This window comes from Muscardinus avellanarius (assembly GCF_963383645.1).
Source record: "Muscardinus avellanarius genome assembly, chromosome: 6".
Taxonomy (NCBI): domain Eukaryota; kingdom Metazoa; phylum Chordata; class Mammalia; order Rodentia; family Gliridae; genus Muscardinus; species Muscardinus avellanarius.
In genome coordinates, this window is record NC_137791.1 from 5,417,652 (window position 1) to 5,423,663 (window position 6,012).

Genomic DNA, 6,012 nt, shown 5'->3' on the forward strand with positions numbered 1-6,012 from the left:
CGGAAAGGATATTCTGTATTGCAGTCACCAGAAGCATAGATTTTGCTACATTGTTATTTTGAAAAACAGAAAATGAAATTGAGGTGGCTCAAAGCCACTGAGGGTACTTTTTCTAGTTACTGCATTGTTATAATTTAAATATTAAAACAAATAAGAGGTTCCTTGACCAATTAGTCCATCTCATTGATGTACCATGAGAACTTCAGTTTTGTCATTACATAAATGAACTAAATCACACATGAAAAGAGAAAGTGCACAATTTTATGTTAAAGTGACACCAGCAGTTTGCTTCTTTTATTAGTAATGTGGGTTAATGTTCTCTCAGAATAACTTTTGCACTTGAAACGTGTTCTACTTGTCCTGAAGACTAGCTGCTGCTAAGATCGTGCTAGTTGAGCTATAGAGCCTTGTTCGTGTTCTGGGGAAGACACTGCTACACTACTGAGCATCTGTGATGTTGATAGTCTTGTTTCAGTTTTCATAGTTGTCTTGGTTTTCTTAGTTGATTTTGTTAATACTTAACACAGGGTAGGGAGAAATGATACAATGCATTGCATTAAATTATCATTGATTTACTTAATGTTATAAGCACTAATAAATAAGTGATAATACTTGAAAAGGAGCACTTATACCATGAAACTTAGGAAATAATGCTTGTAATAAACTTAACTATGTATATCAGTAGGCAAAATATATAATGTTACATAATGTAATATGACATAATGTGATTAAATCATAGTTCCTGCTGTTAAAGTACCTTTTGAAACCTTGGCTCCAGTTTTGGTGCTTCGTAATTAAAGGGAGAAGGGACAGTCAACGTAGGCTGTATTACGGACCTAGTCTGTGCTTCATTACCCAGCCTGTTCACATCATTCTCTTCTGTTCAGAGGCTTAGAACTGCTCAGAGATGGGAAAAGACCAAATGGCATTTCGACGTACAGGGAAAGAAGAGAAACAAATGCCTGGCCCTGGTGTGCTTAATGCCAGTCAACTAGAATGACTTGGAAGATTCGTTTTATCCCAGAGCTCAATCTTAATTCCTCCCAAAGCTAACTCTTTATATTAAACAGAATAAGTGTTGACTTTTCTTAAGTAGAAAAAATTGAGAGTATAATATCTCTAGGGATAGTCATTTCTTACAGCTGTTCTCTAAGAGAGATGTTGTTTCTACAATGTAGTCTCCACTGAGAGGAGAGTATGGACCAGTATGTTTGTAGAGATTTTTATTCAGCTTTTTTGGGAATGTGTCCCTATTTTGCATTTAAAGCAAGGCATACAAACCCACCATATTTTTTAATGTCTAATATTTGTCTTAATATTCTTAAAATAATTATTCTCAATAAACAGTGAAATGAAATTCATTACTAAAGCAAGCATTAGTTACTTTTTATTTATCTTTGAAATACACAGTTTCATTTCAGGAAAAGCATAGTTATGTATAACAGTAAATAAGGAGACTTTATGTCTTTTTCTTGGTTAAAACTTCTACCCGTTTGGTTAAGAGCTATGCCTCAAAATCTTACTGTGAATAAGTGGTGGGAACAGCCCTCTTTGTACATCAGAATTGTCTGATATAGTTTGACATTTTTCCATAACTATTTTTAAGTCACTTTAAGTAGTTTTGTGTTTTAGTCAAGTTTAACAATCATATTTTGTAATTATATAAAATTTCATTTAATAAGTTAAATACATCCAAAAATATGTATTTCCTGCCATATAATTTAGCATGAATATTTTGGAAAGCCATCTAACCTTATAACTATTTATTGAAGTCATTAATGAACAAAAATGTGTTCTTAATATTGTTTGGAGTTAACAGTATGGTTTAGTCTAATTTAATTTGCATTGAAATATGCAATATTAGACAATAAGAGAATTAAAGGTATTTTTCAAATTAAACACTACTGTTTTAGAAGTATCCTGCACTTCTATTATGCATTGCAAACCAGTGTTACCAAACAGTAAGCAAATAAGAATTAGGTATGTAGGAAATAAAAACAAAGATAATTGTACCTTAACACTATAGAAAAGTATGTTGTTTGTCTTTGTTTCAGAAACAAACTCTTGATAGCCAGTTGCACTTTGATTATAAAGACAGCAGCAACATTTGCACAGCAAGACAGTTTGCGATGCTTTGATTCGTTAGCAGTACGCAGAATTCTTAATTTTAAAAAACTAGAAACAGCACAGCAAAGAACTGAGCTGATGGAATAATGGATAGCCCCAGTTTTAAAATAGTAATGAGGCATTTGCTAAGAACAAAAGTAGAAATTTCCTCATTATTTTTTGGGAGAAGGGATAGTTTTTGGTATATTTATGATTTTCTAGATAAGAGGCTTTAAAGTTTGGAACTCAATAATCAATATAAAGACATAAAACATTTTATCAAAATTAGCACATATTTTAACTGTCTTGAAAAATTACCCATATGTAAAGCAATCAATAAACATTGAATACCGTGATCAAGCTAGCTCATTTTGACTCCAAATTAGGTATAATCACTCCTATTTTCTTTCTTTTTTTTTTTTTTCTTTTTTTTTTTTCTTTTTTTTTTTTTTTTTTTTTTTTTTTGGTGGTGATACTGGGGTTCCCAGAAGCCCTTCTACCTCCGGGCTCCACTCCCAGACCTATTTTCACATTTTTATTTGGAAACAGGGTCTCCTAAGCCAGCGCGCGGGGCTGGCTTTGAACCTGCGCGATCCTCCTGTCTCTGCCTCCCAAGCGCGGGGATTACAAGCGTGCGCCACCACGCCCGGCTCACTCCTATTTTCATAAAATTGAAATGTAGTAATCTTCAAACATTCCCATTACCACTTTTTGTTTTTGTTTTTGTTGGTACTGGGGATGGAACCCAGGGGCTTCTACCTCCGGGCTACACTCCCAGACCTATTTTATATTTTATTTGGAAACAGGGTCTCTTAAGCCAGCTGAGGCTGGCTTCAAACCTGCGCCATCCTCAGGATCCTCCAGTCTCAGCCTCCCAAGCCCGGGATGACAAGGGTGCAGGATGACAAGGGTGCGCCACCACGCCCGGTTTGGTTTTGTTTTTGTTTTGTTTTGTTTATTTATTTGCGGGTCTGGGGGTGGAACCCAGAGGCATTCGACCTCCGAGCTACGCCCCATGCCCAATTTTTTATTCTTTATTTTGGAACAGGGTCTCACTGATTTGCGGAGGGCCTAAGTAGCTGAGGTTGTCCGCGAACCTTGGTCCTCCAGTCTGTCTCAGCCTCCCAAATGCTGGGATTAAAGCGTGCGCCACCATGCCCCACTGCTTGTTTTGTTTTTTAAAATAGTGTTTGGTAGACTATAACAAAACCTTTCTACTAATTTCACGTATCTTAGAGCTGGAATATTTGCTTTGTATAAAGCCCTAGGTTTCATTCCCAGCCAGCAATAAAAAAAAAGTCTACATATTGTAGAATATTTAGAAGTGATTCTTAAGTGATGAGGAAAACATAATTTCACCTTTCTCACTTTTTAGAATCTTACAGCAAAAAAAAGGCCTTAAAAGGTTATTTTTTGGTTTCAAAATTTAGAAGCAGAATATGGCTTCATGATATTTGTGTACGAAATCAATGACAGCTAATTGTACTGACATACCTATATATTTGAAACCTTGCAGCAGATTAAATAAAGTAAGACACTGATGACTTATCAAGTGATAAGAGATGCTTATAAAGTTTAATCCTAAAATATATTTTGTTATCCTCTATAATGTTTCATAACAATTAGTCCATTTAGTAAATAAATAAAAGCAGCCAGAAAATTTCAGAACATCCAGATCTTATGACTCAGTAAATACTAGTTTAAATATTTCTTTTTTGGGGGGAGGGGTTTCATCTCCAAGCTACACCCCTCCCAGTTTTCTTTTTGTGGGGGGTACTGGGGATGGAACCCAGGGGCATTCTACCTCTGAGCTATACCCCCAACCCTTTTTTTTTTTAATTCTTTATTTTGAAACAGGGTCTCACTAAGTTGCAGAGGCCTCACTAAATAGCTGAGGCTGTCCGCGAACGGCGATTCCCCTGTCTCAGCCTCCCGAATGCTGGGATGATAAGCGTGTGCCACCACGCCAGCCCTATCACTTGATTTTGAATCAGAGTTTCATTAAGTTGCTAAGGCAGGTCTCAAACTTAAAATCCTCCTAGTCTCAGCCACTGGGATTACAGGCATGTGCTCCCAGGCCCATACAGTTTAAACATATCTTTGGGTTTTGTGAGAAATAATTTCCAGGAAGCATATAGGATTTTGATAAGTAACAAAAATTAACGCAAATCAAAACTTAGTAATCTTAACTAAGACAAGAAACTTTAGCTATCACATCACTAGCTTAGAACACTAAAATTAATATCCTTCCATATACTCAAGTTCCTTAAAACTTTGGGTTTATAATGCTGCCAAGTACCTTTTATCCCAAAATGTGCAGATGTTCATTTTAAACATAGGGCACCTGGAAATTTAAGGTAAATGTTTAAAAAACAAACTGCTTAGAAGAATTCCTAAATGTCTGTGGAAGTGGTCAGTCCTTAATACCTTTAAGTACACCTATAAGTAACCCTAAGCCACCTCTAGCATATTGTTAGAGTAAATATTAAATTTGCTTGGCAAAGGATGTTATTAATAGGCTTGGAGCTTTCAAATAAAAAGAAATGAACCTAATAATCATGGACATTTGATTCAGTCTGCCAGGTAGTCAAAATCTAACAAAAGAAATTAATTTGTTTTGGAATCTGTAACTTACTGTAATGCCTTAAGTCACAGGATGAGTTGTGGAAATGTTATCATTTGAGATCAGTGAAATTCAACGTCTTAGTTTAGTTGCATTATAGCATATAAAATACAGATGGAGATGATCTTAGTCTTTACTGTTATCTTCTTAACCTAGTTCTATATTCACTTAACCATCATGGTTTTCTCATAGTATATTTTTTCTTTTTTGCTTTGGTTGTCCTTTAGATCTTTTATGATACTTAATAGTTACACTTGACATTTTATCATTTTGTTAATTATGATTTCCCTTTTAATAGTAAATCTTAACTGTTAGGAATATTTTTGGCTGGGTGTGGCGGCAGGTGCCTATAATCCCACTACTTTGGGAGGTTGAAATAGGAAGATTGCAGATTCAAGCCAGCTTCAACAATTTAGTGTGAGACCCTGTTTCAAAATTAAGAAGGACTAGAGGTATAAGCTTGGAGGCCGAGTGCTCCTGGATTCAATTTTCAGTTTATACACAGAGAACAAAAAAATATTTTACTTAATTCATATTTGATAAACCATGTCATAAATTTCTAAATGTCTTTAAAACCTTAGTAGGGGCATGTTATAGATTATTCATATTGTGGCATTAGAATACTTTTAAGTAGTTCTGGACCAAAAGAAGTCAGTTTTATAAACCGGGTGTGGTGGCACACGCTTATAATCCCAGCATTTGGGAGACTGAGACAGGAGGATTGCGGTTTGCGGCCAGCCTCAGCTACTTAGTGAGGCCCTTTGCAATTTAGTGAGACCCTGTTTCAAAATTAAGAATAAAAAATTGGGCTGGGGGCGTGGCTCAGAAGTAGATTGCCCCTTAGGTTCCATCCTCAGTACCGCAAAAAAATTTTAAAGTCAGTTTTGTGAGTGATGGATTTAAGTAACTATCCTTTTAATCCACATAACTGACCAAATGGCCCAGGTCAAAAATTCAAAATAGACTTAGACAGCTGCCCATGGGCAGGCGGCCCAAGGCTGCATGGCAGACTGCCTCTGGAGCAGGATCTCACTGTTCAGGGCACTCCCAGGGTGTGGTGGCCGGAGCCAGCTGGGGAAGAGGTATTGTAGGACCTTGCTCTGCTCTAGGGTTCCAGCCTCTGCCTAGGCCCGTCTCTGACACCCACACAGGGCTCAGTACTGAGGGGCCAGATGGAGTGACCCCAGGGAGCAGGGAGCGGCGCCCACACTACCCGCGGCCCTGGGGCCCCTGGCACTGGGGCCTTACTGAAGGGCTGGGGAAGAACAACTGTGCTCTCCACC